General features: G+C 45.0%; 1 long non-coding RNA gene across 2 annotated transcripts; it reads left to right on the top strand.

Annotated features, from left to right (window-relative positions):
- The first annotated feature begins 6,628 nt into the window (after positions 1–6,628).
- On the top strand, positions 6,629–11,586 carry LOC137464300 (uncharacterized). Of its 2 annotated transcripts, XR_010994166.1 has the most exons (3): positions 6,629–9,073; positions 9,152–9,221; positions 9,939–11,586. It is a non-coding gene; the product is annotated as an uncharacterized lncRNA (long non-coding RNA). The 2 variants fall into 2 exon arrangements; XR_010994165.1 differs by lacking the exon at positions 9,152–9,221.
- The last annotated feature ends 3,242 nt before the right edge of the window (positions 11,587–14,828 follow it).

Below are 14,828 nucleotides of genomic sequence, written 5' to 3'. Positions count from 1 at the left end.
CAGCGGCCCTTACTGATAGCTGCCCTTTCAGCTACCGGTTACTTGCAAGTCCAAACCAAACCAAGCCTCCCCCGCTGCCTTTCCGTCGGTCAGCGGCCCTTACTGATAGCTGCCCTTTCAGCTACCGGTTACTTGCAAGTCCAAACCAAACCAAGCCTCCCCCGCTGCCTTTCCGTCGGTCAGCGGCCCTTACCGATAGCTGCTCTTTCAGCTACCAGTTTCTTGCAAGTCCAAACCAAACCAAGACCATGCTCTGTGCGGTCAGACGTCTCTGATCGGCTTACCAGTGGTCACTACGGGGCCCTCCCTTTTTTTAAAAGATACATACCGTTTCTCCGCTGGTTAGGAGGTCGTTCTCTGCCCCCGCAGTAAGCGACACGAGAAGCGGAGTTCCTCCAGACAAATCCTGAGGCGCGCCCTAGGAAGTCCGCCCCCGAGTCGGTCCCACGGCTGGCAGAGAAGTCCCTTCGGGGTCGCCAATTGACACGCGAAGCCAGACTCTAAAACTCAAAGACAGAGTGAGTTTTAAAGTAGGTATGTTTATTCGGCTGGACGCATGTGGGACATTTCCCCAAATACATGCGTGCCCCTTGCTTACACACGTGTTCTTTTATCCCCTGGAGTGTTACATATGCATTAAGTTTCCCCATGGGTCATTTCCTGGCTCCCCTCCCTCTCCGCTCTGTATGCTAATCAGCTTGTCGGTCCTCTGCGCCTGCGCAGCTGTCTCTGGTGGTCGTCCCAGGCTTCGGGGGTCGTAAAAGGGATGAAGTAAGAATGGTCTTCTTCAGGCTGACTTTTCGACCCCACTGCTTTGCACATGCCCATTGATTACTTGGCCACGGTCCAAGCCAGGGGTCAGGATCCATCTGTTCCCAGAACATAAGGAGCCCCATTTTCAGTTGTCTTTACACCCTGTATCCTGTTTTCCATATACATTCCTTCTCCTTATCAGGTCTCTCCTTGCTGCTCTGCACGTAGTCTCTTCCTTTCCCATAGGCCAGGATACGGTATATTCTCACGTAACCTAAGGATGTGGCCCTAAGCAATATCCATTATTTTATATGCCTATTACTATTCAATACCTTCTAATTTCTATGATTAATATCTTCTAGTTCTAACCCCATGTTTCAACAGGGTCATAAACCCCCAATGAGGAAGAGGAGGAGAGCCTTCATCCAGACGACCACCAGAGAGCAGGCGGCAACCCCCTAGCAACTGGAGGTGTACGCGCAGAGTACTCCCGGAAAAGCCACAAAGGTGGAAGAAGGGGGAAAATAAAAGACCGTGGGAAAAGAGAAGCGGTGTGAGCCGTTGGCAGAGCACTGACTCCCCGGCTGCACCCAGCGCTGTTTGCTTGCCATTGCTTGCTGTAATCAATACAATTCTTTTTATCAATCCCTAAAGGATCAGACAAATTATTTACTTTAACTTATAAGTCCTTCACCCAGTCCGTCACATACAATGGTGTGGTCCTGCGGGAATTCCTCAGAGACCTTTTGTTTCAGCCTAGAGATTGTGCACGGGATCTCTCCTTTTCACAAAATGGCGGCATCCTCCACCCTTCTGCTGTACAGCAAAATGGTGGCGCCTTGCACACCTCTTCCGTACGGCAAAATGGCCGCGCCCTGGGTACTTCTGCAAACAATGAATACATACTTCCGTCGACGCCATTTTGCGACCAACAAGACAGTCAACCTGCTCCTGCAGCGTCACCTCTGGCCGCTTATATTATTACACCCTCCAATTCAAATAATATACAACAAATGCAACTACCATTCCTTATACAGAAGGAGAAGGAGTGAATACAGCTTCGAAGCCTGAAGAAGGAGCATCTTTGCAGGACATAAACCCACAAAATGCAGAGAATTAGTCCCATTTCCTCATATTCCAGAAATCGTCTCAAATAATAATACAAAAGATCCTTCAAGAAACCCATCAAATTCTACCAAGTGGGCAGAGATTAGAAGAAAAGCATTAAAGGAAAGAGATTTTGACATGGCATCAACACAATTAATGGCCATGCTGATAAAATATGGCAGACAAAATGCAAATCCCAAATGGATACCACTGGCACACTCTCCCCCTCCTCTTTGCACCAAAAAACACCTCTTTGGCAGTCCTGTTCATGGCCCGCTGCATGCATTGAAAAAGGCATGGCAAAATGAGCAGAAGAATTACAAGCCCTACTAAAATATAAAAAGCTGTTTTCAAAAGTTCCCTCTGCAATGGTGAGAGGTCAAAAAAATCAAACATACCATTCAACCAAGACCCAGTAACTTCTCTGAGTTTGGCTATACCTTCTTGCAATTGCTTTATATTTTCATGAATCGATTTTGAATGATCTGACAAGTTCATGTAGCACATCCCCTCAAATTCTTCATACCCGTCCCCATGTATCAGCAATAAACAATCGATTTGGGCTCTGTTTTGAAAAGTCACTCGTCTTACACTGTTGATGTCTGTTAACGTGTTAGTGCAAGAGACAGCACGAGCGTGCTTGCTCAACCAACACCCCATTTGATCCAATTGAGTCAAGGCTACTCCTGATGCTGTTTGTGGTGAGAGTATTACAGCCACAATTCTCTGAGCCTTGTTCTATGTGTGACCATTATCATCGCAACCTGGATCATATTGTTTAACTTCTCTTTCCCCCCTACGTTTTTGGTCTTTCAAAATTGTCAAATCAGGTATTAACAATGAAATTTTTCCGATGCTGCATGGACCACATTTGGCATTTGCAGGGATAGCAGGCCAAATTCTGTCCCCACAAATGAAAAAAATTCCTCGCAGCAATTGCACGGGAACTTGGGAGGATGGTTTGTCTGATACCTTGGTGTAATTGCACCAAGAAAATGCATTTCTGTAAATGAAATGGTTTGGGGTGACGTAAATAATTTTGTTTTCTGTTTGTGTCACTCCTGAAAGGCCGAACTTTATACAAAAATTCATTTCCGCCGAACCGAGAATTTCCAATTCCTGAGGCTCAAAAGGAGCCACCGGGAGAAATTGTGTCCAAATATGCCATCCATCCACAGGATTCAAAATGACCTGCAAAACCTTTGGAGGGATGTCCTTTGGAATTGTCCATTCGTTCACTGGCAAGCCTACCAAACATGTTGAAAATGTTTTTTTCAGCCTTGAGTGTGTCAAGCAGATGGTGTCTAAACCTGCTGCATTGGCCAAAGTTTCCCAAACATTTTCTTTTGGTTGGATCATGTACAAATCTGCCAAATTGTCCAAGGCAATTGAATTGCCTAAGGCAATTGATAATAGAATGAAACACAAAACCAACATCTGGACTTTGCAATGCAATGACATCCAAGTCCTGAAGCTCTTGATTGAAGAGATGCTCACGGTCTTGACGTCTGCTCACGTCTGTGTCCTTGCCTCTTTGTTTTCGGATTCAGTGTTTGCTTGCATCTGGGTTCAATATGGCTTCATGTATCTCACTGAAACCCACTTCGGTCCTCACCTTGTGGAGACACAAGCGAAACCTTTGCCCCAAGTTATTAATTTGAAAGGGCCGTTAACCTGTCCGGATTCTGGGTTTCTCATCAAAACTAAAGGATTCTCCCTTAGTTTTGCCTGTGTACTGTTTGAAAAATGCCTAAAAATTGGTGGTGTGGGCTCTGAAAAACAGCTGTTTAGAAAATTCAGCACATACAAAGCCTTGTTCAACCGCATGTGAGGTGTTGCCTCTGCCTCCCCCCTTTTCTGTTTGTCCAAAAGGGATTTCAGGGTGTGATGTGTTCTTTCAATGATTGCTTGACCTGTGGGAGAGTGGGGAATACCAAAGGTGTGTCTGACACCCCACTTTTTCAAAAATTTGTCAAGCACTTTCCCTATATAAGTTGGACCATTGTATGTTTTTATTTCTTGTGGCACCCCTAATGATGCAAATGCTTGTAAAAAATGTCGACAGGCATGTTGTGCAGTTTCTCCTGTGTGCAATGATGCAAAAATCTCTCCTGAAAAAGTGTCAACTGAAACATGAATGCTTTTGAGTTTTCCAAAAGATGGATATTTCATGACATCAGCTTGCCACAACTGGAGACTTTACTTTACAATCCTCTTGGATTAACAGCTCCTGTGGATGCAGGTGGTTGCACAAGCTGACAGTATGGACAAGCACTAATGATTTCCCTTGCTTGGCTTTTGGAAATGCAAAAGGATTCCATCAGTGCCTGTGCATTCTGACGAAAAAATGCGTGGCTCAATCTTGCTTGTTCCAAGATGTCTGGCAAGGTCTGTGAAATGGGCATGGTTAGTTCGTCTGCATGAGCATTCCCTTCTGCCAAGAATCCTGGAAGAGAGGAATGTGCTCTGATGTGGCCAACAAAGTATTTATGTTTTCTGCCCTCTAATAATGTTCTCATGCACAGTAAGTATGAATATAAAATTTCGTTTTTTGTTTCTCTCAGAAGTGACCCTTCCAGTCTTTTGACCACATTTGCAATGTATGCGCAATCTGTGATCAAATTGAAGGGTTGCTGAAACAATTCAAAAGCTCTGGTCACTGCTGCTAATTCCACAATTTGTGGTGAGCCCTGCACAATTTTTATGTCTGACTCCCATTCCCCTGTATTTGAGTTTTGCCATGTGATTACTGATTTGTGAGTTTTTTCTGAACCATCGGTAAACACAGTTATCGCATCCAATGGTTCCTCACTTATTTTTGGCTTTTCCCTAAAGCTTATTTTTGCATTCAGTAATCTATGTTTTGGAAGATGAATTGAACAAACACCAGGGTATTCTAACAATGCGATTTGTAAATATTTTGATTTCTGTGATGCCCAATCAAAATACTGTTTCTTCAAGGGTAGATAGATTATTAAAAAATCTTTGCCTGCCATTGTCAGCAACCGTGTCCTTGCTTTTATGATAATTTGAGCTGTCATCTCCAGATTCGTGAGGATTGTTTTTGGGGATCTGTAAGATAGAAAAACCCACTCTATAACCAAGAGAAGATCTCTTTGAGATGAGTCCCACTGAAAAATCAAACCATACAACTGTATTTTTTCCCCCAACACTGCTAGATAAAAAGGCAGTGAAGTCACAAAATTATGTGCTTGTCTTTGTTGAATGATCTTTGCAATTCTCTCAAGGGTTTTGTGTGCCTCTGGTGTGAGAGTTCTGGGAGATTTAATGTTGTTGTCCCCTCTCAGAAGGTTGAACAGTGATTTGAGATCCTCATTATCCAGCTGATTTCTCCTAGAAGTTGTTGCAGGTCCTGCAGGTTGTTGATCTCTGAACTGATTTCTATTTTTTGAGGTCTGATGGTCTGCTCTGTGATCTTCCATCCCAAATATTTCCATGGTGCAATCTCTTGAATTTTTGAAGTGCTGGTTTCCAGTCCTACTTTTTGCACTTCTGCAACCACAGTCATGAACTTTTTGCAGTTCCTGTTGTGTTGGTGCTGCAATGAGCAAATCATCCATATAATGAATGATTTTTGTTCCCGGATATTTTTCTTGTGCTGGAGACAAAGCTCGAGCCACGTACCATTGGCAGATACTTGGGGAGTTCTTGAGGCCTTGTGGAAGAACGGTCCAATGATACCTTTGTAGAGGTTCCTGTCTGTTGATGCTTGGGATGGAGAATGCAAGTCGAGGAGCATCATCTGGATGAAGTGGAACACTAAAAAAGCAATCCTTGAGATCAAGGAACACTAAAAAAGCAATCCTTGAGATCAATGACCACAAGTGGCCAATCTCTCGGAATCATTGAGAGAGAAGGAAGTCCCAGCTGAAGTGGTCCCATGTCTTCAAGGACTTCATTGATTTTCCTGAGGTCATGAAGCAACCTCCATTAACCTGAAAGTTTCTTGCAAATGACGAACACTGGAGAATTCCAGGGGCTGTTCATTGGCTTGATGTGTCCTTTTTCCAGTTGTTCTTTGACCAAGTTTTTCAGAGCACTCAATTTCTTTTGTTCAAGGGGCCACTGATCCACCCAGACAGGATTGTCTGTCTTCCAGGTTAGTTTCAGAGTGGTGAGCGCCGCAGTGACCCCCACTAAAAATCCACTTCCAATTTCACGCCCCATTGTGCCAAAAGGTCTCTTCCCTCAACTGTGATGGGCTTTTGCACAAGGAAAGGATGAATGATTGCTGTTTTCCCTCCTGGTCCTGAGGAGACAATTACATTTGCGCTTTGCAGACATACATAGCTTCCCCCTATGCCTGAAAGAGAACCCAAGGGTGCGACTAAATCCCATTCCTGGGGCCAAAAGATGTATGATATGACTGTGACATCAACCCCTGTGTCAAGCGTCTCTTGGATGGTGATTGACTTTTCGCCAGAGGCCAATTGACAGGTGACGATGGGTCGATCCCGACCTATGTGTTTCACCCAGGAAGCGTGAACTTCCACATGGTTGCCAGAAGGAAAATCCCGTTGATCAAACACTGGCATGACTTGTTCCGCTGCATAAGGTGGCAAAGCAATAACCTTGGCTAATGGGGTATTTTCTGGAACAATCAATGGTGTTCGAAGAGGTTTAGCTAAAACTGTCAACTCTTTGTTGCGGTTTGCCGAGATGATCGAAGGATAAATGATGAGTCTAAGAATGCTGCTTCTATCTTTACCTATAATTAAAAAGCCTTGTCTTTTTGATGCTCTTCCAGTGATACCTGTGTGTATCACTGCATGATTTTCATCCATGAAACATGTCATTTTGGAAGCTGCCAGGACGCACTGTGCTCCTGGTGGCAACAACTCTGGATCACTGGGGATCCTGCAGATTGTCCTGCTGAGGGAGTCTGCTTGACATTCTCTGATATTTGTCCTGTTTGTGGGATTTGATCCCGAGTCATTGCCATCACTTGTGTCGTCGCATGCTGGCGATTCGCTCTCTTTTTTGAGTTTCCTGGGATAGATAGAGGTTTTCCATCCACATCTGTTAGACAATGGCATTCACTTGTGAGATGTTTCCCCCTTCTGCATCTTGGACAAACGTTTGTCGACTGCCCAGTCTTTGCGAGTTTTGAACAATTTTTCTTAAAATGTCCATGGGCCCAACATGTGTAGCACTGTCCCTCTGATTTGCTTTTCTTTTGAAGCATTGAGAGAACCTCTTTGAAGTTCTCATTTTGTGCCTGGATGATTTTCTCCATCTGTTCTCCAATGATGGACGGAACGTGTTGAGATGCTCCCACCTTGCTGCACGCTTCCACTATCTCCGCCAGAGAGGGTTGGCCTGGCATTGCATTGAGGACTCGTCTGCATTCTGGGTTGGCGTTTGCAAACACAAGGCTTCGGAGTAAGTGTGGTTTCACTGCCTCCTCAGTAACTTGTCTGTCCACTGCTTGTGTGAGGCTGTCAGTGAATGAAGAAAAAGGTTCAGAAGGACCTTGCTTGATATCTGTATAAATGGTTTCTTGAATTCCTGCTGGTGCAATTTGCATGATTGCTTTTTTTGCAGCCTCTTTGATGTCATTCAGCACCTCTCGTGGAAGTCACGCTGCTTGTTGAGCTGGATTATGATCTGGAGGATCACCTGCCATCTGCACCACGGTGATAGCTGCGTTTGGTCCGCCTTGGTATCTGGCTCTCAGCTCACCAAGAGCTCTTCTCCATCTCGAGTCCCACACAAGAGCTTGTGTGTCGGTGAGAATCATCGACACAATGGACCTGATATCATATGGTGCCATATCATATATATTAAAAGTGCTTTTTAAAAGTTGTTTGAAATATGAAGATCCGAGGCCATTATCTCTTATCGCTTTGATCAGGTCTTTGACAGCATCATGCTCCAGTCGTTCCCATCTTGGATTTTGTCCCTGTGCATCATAATTCACAGGCATGGCAATGTGCCTTGTACCAGTCATGTGGAAATCTTTTTCTTTCAACGCCTTTTTCCTGATTTCTGTCCAATCTGTCATTATAAGTGTCAGTGTTTTAGGTATTTGTAATTCCATGGGTATCTGCTTGTAAAATGGAGTCAATTGTTGCGCTTGCTGCCATGCAGCAGCTTGTCCCATCTTGGGATTCGCTGGCATCAGTGGTATTTCCACACTTTGCTGAGCTGCAGGCACCGCATTTCCAAAGAATGTTGACAGTCCTGGTGTTTCCCTTGGTCCTGGATGAGGAACATTTGCAGCTGAAGAAAAAGCACTGCTGCTTTGCATTGAATGAAAAGTCTGCGTAAATTAAGTCACCAAATCCGGACGAGATTTCAAGGCTGTATCAATATACTGCAAAAGAAATTGTCTCACAACATCCCCTGGTAACAGAATCGATTGTCCCTGCCTATATGAACCAGCAGCTCCTGGCGTTGAAACCATCCAAGCTGGGACACCCTCTGAAGCAGTAATACGTAGCATGTCATCCTGTTGCTGCACTTCAGTAGGAATGTCCTGAGCCCCATGATGTTCAGGAGCTAACGGTTGTTCTAGTTGCTGCACAGGATACGTTTTTCCTGGAGTAGTCTTTCTTTTGTAAGAAATCGGAAAATACTGTTGTAATGTTTGTTGTAATGTTGTAATCCCGCCACTGAGTGGCGCTGTTGCCCGCTCGGCTGGGCTCCGCATGGTAAATGGCTGCTGTAATGTTGCAGTCTTGCCACCAGTTGGCGCTGTTGCCCACCAAGGCACCCGTGACAGGGTGGTGTTTTAAGGAATGTCTCCGCCCTGATCACGCCCCGTCTCTGCCTATGATGCCACGGGGATGTGGGAAGGAACGCCCCTATCGTGGCCACGCCCCGCCTGCTCTGGCTCTGGCGTGGCTGTGCTCTCGGGAACACCCTCTTCCTCCCCCCGGCCGGCACCCGTGCTGCCCCGATCCCGTCCTGGGTCCACCCTGCTCCAATCCCCCCCCGGGGCTCGTCCCTCCGGGCTCCATGGCAACGCCTACACACGGCGCGAGTGTCCCCGCTTCCCCAAGGGTCCTCTCCGGGGCCCCCTCCGCCACCGTTCCCGCTCCGGGTTCCGGGTTTGACGTCATCAGCTCAGCTCATCGGATTCCGCTGCCCCGGCTCTCACCCCGCGGCTGCCGCGCATGCCTCGGGCGGCTGGCCGGTGTCCGCTGCCATGGTGTCCACCGCGCGGGCTTCCACCACGGCCGACGAACAGGTTTTTACATTTTATACTAAAAACTCCATGTACTATGTTTACAATAATGTGCCAATATCTATCATTTATGTTGGACAGTGTGTCTCTACCTTAAACCAATAGAAAAGTGTCACCATCACAGCAAGACATGGAAGGCGAGAAGAAGAAGGTCAGGACACACCCAAATCCCTCCATCTTGTCCCCTCGAACCCCATTTTAAAAAGCCCCAAAATTCTACTTTTTCATCCTGTGTTAATTCAACTACCACACTACTCAAACCCTTGTGGCTTGTAATTCCTCATACAAAGTTGGCAGTTTTTTCCATGGGCTGAAATTGAAGCCACAGGTATTTTTGACTTCATGCCAAGGTCTCCGAGCCCCCTGCCAGGGTCTCGAGACAGCCAGGGCAGCCAGAGGGATGTCCTGGGTTCTCACAGCACACAACATAATTAAAGGCTTGAGACAGGCAATAAAAGAGAGTGGTTTAGGGTCTCCTTACTTTAAGCAATTATTAAAAGGCACCTTCTGTAATTAGGCTCTGGTTCCTTGTGACTGCAGATACATTGCCACCACAATTTTAACAGATTCACAATGCATGCTATGGGAAGTCAAATGGAGAAGAGTTCTCACTGCATTAATAGAGTCTTATGCTGGAGGCCCAAATAGAAACCTCATGTGAAAAATGCATATTATATGGCTCTACGCAGATATTTACTATATGTATTATGCTAGGTTGGAAAGTTATGCTGTAGTAACATTTTAATAATATAGTAAATGTAGTTTTGTAATTGAAATTAAGCTTTAGTAGTTAAAATAGAAAATATGTGTGTGTGGTATTCTTTTTGCTCAAGAGAAGGAGAAGATAATCAAGAAATTCTTCACACAGAGATAACAATTACAGAAACCCCTAAATCTTCCAGAGGAGAGGAATTTATGGCTTTCCTTATCAACAAAAAAACCCGAACTTCTCCAAACTCGACTTAGACTTCAAGGCGCCTGGGATTAACAGGAATTCCTCAACAAGTACCGGACAAATTTCTTGTTTTAAATAAAAAATATGCATATTCATGAAGTGGTTTGTGTATACAACAGGTTACCCCTCTTAAGGAGGGAATTCTCTTTTATCGGGGTCCTTCTCCTGGCTCACTTTTGTCCAGAGAGGGGTACCCAGCCCGGGCTGTAACTTTTTGCTGTTATTGTCTCTTTAATTGTCCTAACTCTAATTGTTTAATCTTTATTACAATACTTGTATTAATTTTTTTTCCATTTTATTTTTATTAAACCTTTATAAATTTTTAAAACAAGTGATTGGCGTTTATTACAAATGGTAGCAGAGGATGGTTATTAATACCTCGCTGTGGGTGCTGTAGGAGAATTAGAGTGAGAAGACGCGTCCTGCCCTGATTAGGCAGCCTCGCTCTGTTCCCCTGGTGTGACCACAGACCACAGGTAAAGATCCAGGGACAAAAGAGACAATAAAGCAAAAAAAGGGAAAGAATTCCCTAAAACCGCGGTAATTAGCCCCTAAGACCAAAGTGTACACGAAGAACAAAGACCCAAGGACAAGGGATAGGTAAGTATTTGTTGGGATGGGGTGGATAAGGGGGGATGAATGTGTGTGAATGAGAGGCGGGCTGGTTACCCCAGACCTGCTAAGCGATTGAGGAGTTTCTTATGCTGCGTTTCCGTCTTTTTCGCGAGAAATGCAGCCAGTACAGAGACGAAGCGAATGATAAAAGAGCGAGAGAATCCCCCCGGGGAAAATTTAGATTGGGTCTCGGGGAAGGAGTGGGACCCCTTGGAGAGAAGAAGCCAAGGGTGTTCCTGGTATAATCCATTGGGGAAAATAAGAAGGTAAAAAGGGGGGGCCTTTAAAATTTTTTTGCTAGGTTGAATTGAATGGGCTGGGTTGAGGGATTAATATTCAAGAGCACCCAGGGTTGAATAAAAGTCTGCTGGGTTGAGATATTAATCTTCAAGAGCACCCAGGGTTGTTGCTGGGTTGAGATATTAATCTTCAAGAGCACCCAGGGTTGGTGCTGGGTTGAGATATTAATATTCAAGAGCACCCAGGACTGAGTAAAATTTTGCCAGAGTGAGGGTACACCCGAGAGAAGCTGGGGTTGGGAACAACACAGCCGGATTGAGGGGTATCCAAGGACACCGGGGCTGGCCAGGGACACCTAAACGTGTAATAGGTGTTAAAATTAGAAGGTACCTTGTTGTTGTGATTGTTTTGTTGTGTGTGAGAGTAGGTGAAAAATAAAGTTGAGTGAATGTGGACGAATGAAAGTATATGTAATGTAGATTGTTTATTTTAGGCTTTATTATAGTTCCTCGGAGGAAAGTGTATTGTATTGAAAAGGAGTGTGAGAAAAAGGAGGTTTTTTTAATATAGTTGAAAGAAAACTGGTATTTAGGTAGTGAGAGGAAAGTGAAAAACAGAGGAAGGGGGTGAATAGATAAGATCTTGAAAAATGGGACAGAAATCCAGTAAGGAGAATACAGGAAAAAAAAAAAAAAGTAGTAAGAAATTATCCACAGAAATACCCCAAGATAGTCCTCTGGGAGTTATGATAGCCAACTGGGAAAAAAACCCATGTAAAAAAAAAAAAAAAGACAAAGTCAAGATGATACAATTTTGTATGCTTGAATGGCCAACAAAGGAAACAAGATCTGACCACGTTTATTGGCCTAGATATGGTTCTTTTGAGAAATGGATTTGTCAGGCTTTAAATGTATTTGTAAACTCAAAGGAATCGTTTAATTCAGAAGAAAGAGAATATGCCACGTGTTGGACAGGGGATTTTAGGAAAGTAAAAATCTTTAAGGTATCAGAAATCCCCGAAACAAAACAAGAAAGGAAAAAAAGGGAAAGACAAGGGAGGGGAGCAAGAGGAAAAACGAGGAAAAGAAAAAGAATGGGATCCTTTAGAAATGTTACCTCCTCTCTTCCCATTCGCGCCTGCACCGCCTGCGGCCCCAGCACCGGTTTCGGGTCCCAGCGAGCTGCTCCCCTCAGCTCCGCCGGCCCCGGTGCCGGTGCCTGTCCCGGTGCCTGCGCCCACCCCGGGTTCTGGCTCGCCGCGTGTTCCTGTCCCGGTTCCCGTGCCCGCGGCGGCGGCTCTGCAGGCTCCCGCCCCGCTGCCCGCAGCAACCCCCCTGGTCCCTGTTTCGCCGCCTGCCGCGTCGGTACCGGCCCCCGCCTCGCTGCTCGCGGCTGCCCGACCGGCCCCCTCCCCCATCCTGCCCGGTTTGTCCGCGGCTGGTTCGCTGGCCGCGCCCGGCGGGCTCCCGTTAGTCCCGGCTGTCCCGTCTCTGGCCGCTTCTCCCGCAGCAGTTTTCTCGGCCCCATCCCCCGCGGTTTTGCCCGTTCCGGCTACACTGGGCGCTGCCGCCGCTGCCCTGCCTCTGCTGGGAGCGGCCGGCTCAGCCGCCGTGAGCCACGTGGAGGCTGACCGCACTCCCATCCGGTATCCCCCGGACATGCTGCCCCCTTCAGCAGCTCCGGCAGCAAACCCCGCCCGTGCTCCGCCTCTGGAGGACCTGGCCTCTATGGTATGTCCTCCTCACACCGCCTTTCCTGCCCGGAGCTCCGTTCCCTTGGAAACCGCAGCTCCGGCTCCAAGGAACTCCCTGTCCCTGGAAGATGCTCCTTATAAAAATACTAGAGGTGCAGTTAAGAGGCAGCTTTCTCCTGATTTTTCCTCACCACACGAAAATAAGGCTACAGAAAAATACGGGGAGAAAGAAATTGGTCGATTTCCACAGAGAGAGGTCCCGATGGGAGGGGGTTGGACTGGATTTGTGAATGCTCCCCTGACTTCTTCTGAAGTCAGAAATTTTAAAAAGGAAATCAAAGGGATTTTAGAAGATCCCATTGGCACAGCTGAACAACTGGACCAATTTTTAGGTCCAAACATTTACACTTGGGAAGAGATGCAGTCTATAATAAAGATACTATTTTCTAGGGAAGAAAGGGAGATGATCAGAGTTGCAGGCATAAAAGCCTGGAATAAGGAACATCCACAGGGGCCCTCTGGAGAAGAAATAATGCCAACTGAACCTCCGGGGTGGGGTCAAAATAGTGAGCAGGGGAGAAAACTTATGAATGACTATTGCAATACAACAATCAAGGGAATAAAAGGGGCGGCACCTCGAGGGCAAAATGCTAAAAAGGCTTTTGAGGCACAGCAGGGGAAAGAAGAGACTCCAACTGAATGGTTAGACAGACTTAGGAGAAATATAAAACAATATTCCGGAATAGATCCTGAAACTGATGTGGGAAAAGCTTTGTTAAGGATTAACTTTGTTACAAACGCTTGGCCAGATATTAGAAAGAAATTAGAAAAAATTGAGGATTGGCATGATGTCCGGAGAGATGAAGAAAAAGCTAAACTGAAGGCAAAAATTATGGCAGTCACCATGAGAGAAAACAATTACTCCTAAATATGAAGGTCGTAGAGACAGGGGAACAGAAAAGAATAAAACCCCAATACAAACCAAACCTCAGGAGCATTCCAGGAATGTCTGTTTTTACTGTCAGGGTGAAGGACATTATAGAAGGGACTGTCCTAAGCGGGCAAAAGATTTGAAAATCTTCAAAGAGATGAGCACAGAGGAAGAATAGGGGTGTCAAAGGCTCTATTTTCTAGGGGACAGATACCATCTAGAGCCTGTGATAACTTTAAAAGTAGGTCCCCAAGAAGAAGAATTGGAATTTGTGGTAGATACCGGAGCAGAAAGAACCTGTTTGTTAAATATTCCAAAAGGTTATAGTGTACCAACAGATAATCTAATACATGATTGTCTAGAAATTATCCAGTACCAAACAAAAGTTCGAGAAGACCTTGAAGAACAAGTCCTTTCAGAAGGGGAGATAATTTTTGTGGATGGTTCCTCCAGGTGTCTACAAGGAAAAAGAATGTCAGGGTATGCAGTAGTTGATGGGGAAAACATGCAGACTATTGAAAAAGGGAAATTACCTTCAAACTGGTCAGCTCAAACCTGTGAATTATATGCTCTAAAAAGGGCACTGGAATATTTAGTACACAAAAAGGGAACTGTATACTGATTCAAGGTATGCCTTTAGAGTAGTACATACCTTTGGAAAAATTTGGGAAGCTAAGGATGCAGCAGAAAACAGAGCCGAAAGAGTTATGCTAATATTAACTCCAAATGAGGAGAAACTGGAAATTCCAAAATTTAGTGAAGCAGAAGAAAAAGAATTAAAGGAGATAGGAGCTGAACAAGATGAATCAGGGAAATAGAAACTTCCTGATGGAAGACAATCACTTAATAAAATGCTTACTAGAAGAATATTAGAAGATATGCATCAGAAAACTCACTGGGGTACTCAGGCTTTGTGTGATCATTTTCTAAGGAACTATGGGTGTATTGGGATTTTTGGGATAGCAAAGAAAGTAACTGAAAAATGTATAACTTGCCAAAGGATAAATAAAAAGGTAATGAGGAAAACCACATTGGAAGGCTGGAAATTAGCTCTTAGACCATTTCAAAGTATCCAAGTAGATTTTAGTGAACTTCTTCAAGTTCAAAGATGGAAGTATTTATTAGTAATAACAGACCATCTAACTCATTGGGTGGAAGCGGTTCCCACTGCCAAGGCCACAGCCAATGTGGTAAGTAAAACCCTTTTGGAACAGATTATTCCAAGATATGGAATGGTTAATAGGATAGACTCGGACAGAGGAACACATTTTACATCAAAAGTGTTACAACAATTAATTCAGACCTTGGGGATAAAATGGGAATT

Source organism: Anomalospiza imberbis, chromosome W (assembly GCF_031753505.1).
Source record: "Anomalospiza imberbis isolate Cuckoo-Finch-1a 21T00152 chromosome W, ASM3175350v1, whole genome shotgun sequence".
NCBI lineage: Eukaryota > Metazoa > Chordata > Aves > Passeriformes > Viduidae > Anomalospiza > Anomalospiza imberbis.
The sequence above is the reverse complement of the archived record's forward strand: the minus strand, read 5'-3'. Positions and strand labels throughout refer to the sequence as shown.